Below are 1,357 nucleotides of genomic sequence, written 5' to 3'. Positions count from 1 at the left end.
GACCCAGGGCTCGCGCCCCGTTGAGCTGGGGAGCCTCTGCCCGCCCGCCCTCCAGAACTGGTGCTGCTCCGAGGCTCGTGCGGGGCCAGGACTCTCCCAGTGGGATCTGGATCCAGGTGGGACCCCTCCCAGTCCACCACGAGGAACTCTCCTCCCTCCTGCCCGGCTCCATAACTGCCTGTCCCTCCCGAGGGTCTCCATGGCTTGGCTCCACCTTGGGCTCTCCCGTCTGCAGCCTTGAGGATTTCACACTCCAAATTGCTTCCAGGACTTTCCAGTAGGATTTTTTTTTTTTTTTAAAGACGTGATGTTTGGGGGGAGGATCCTTCTGCACATCTGTCGGAGTGCAGCAATCTGCGGGGCACCGTGCGTGTGCCGACACTCGTGCGGCCGCTCGCCAGCGTGCCGCTCCCCAGGATGGGGGGGAAGGTGGGATGGTGGGAGTGGGCTTCTGGGTGCGTACGTGAGCACAGAGGGAGCAGTGGGGTGTGTGCTGCAGGGGGGCGAGTAAAGCTTTGGGGGGAGCCTCCAGCGTTCCCGTCGGCCACAGGAGAGGAAGGCGCTGATGTCCGGTCTCTGGCACCGTGCGCTGTTCCTGTTTCCATGGGGTTTAGGTCTGGTGTTAGCCTCTCCCCATCTCACGCTGTCCAAACGAAAAGCCAGAATCTGTCCTGTGCTGCCTCCTCACCTGCCTTGGCTTTCCTGCAGGTGGCTGCTGTTGGTCCTGTCCTTCGCTGTGGCTTAGCTTTGTCGTCTTCTGTTTTGTTTTTTTTTCTTCTTTTAAAAGAAAATTATATGTTAAAGAAAATCTTCTTCCAGTTTGTCTCGTGTACCAGAGTTCCCAAACTTACTAGCCCAAGTAGGAATGCAAAAGTGATGCTAGAATAAAGAAACCTGACAAATGGGCGCGTGGCAGCGATTTATTGAACGTGGGAGCTCTGAGCACGTAAGGAAATATCTTTGGTTTTCTCTGACAGGCACGTGGCTCTGCTCCCATCACCCTGAGCTTTACAGTTTTATTTGGGCAGTGAAATTTGTAGCATTAAAGGGTAAGCCAGCACCCTTCCCTGCCCCACCAGGTGTAACAGAACAGTGTCCCAGCGTCCCAGGAGGCAGGGAAGCACCAGGATTGCAGCACAACCTTGTCTCGACCCCTCGGGCCTCGCACCGTGTGGTTGTTCACGGGACTGATCCTCAGCTCCTCCGCAATGCAGTGGCTGGAAATCGCGTCCGGCTGCGGGGCTCTGCTCAGCCTTTGGGCTCCGGCCAGGCAGCGAGGGCGGGGGGCCGGGGCTGGGGGGCCAGGCTGGTGGCTCTGCAGTGGGACCCCGTGTCGGGCATCGGGAAACCCAGGCGC

Source organism: Pterocles gutturalis, unplaced genomic scaffold (genome assembly GCF_000699245.1).
Source record: "Pterocles gutturalis isolate BGI_N339 unplaced genomic scaffold, ASM69924v1 scaffold11128, whole genome shotgun sequence".
Taxonomy (NCBI): Eukaryota; Metazoa; Chordata; class Aves; order Pterocliformes; family Pteroclidae; genus Pterocles; species Pterocles gutturalis.
This window is presented reverse-complemented; position numbering follows the sequence as displayed.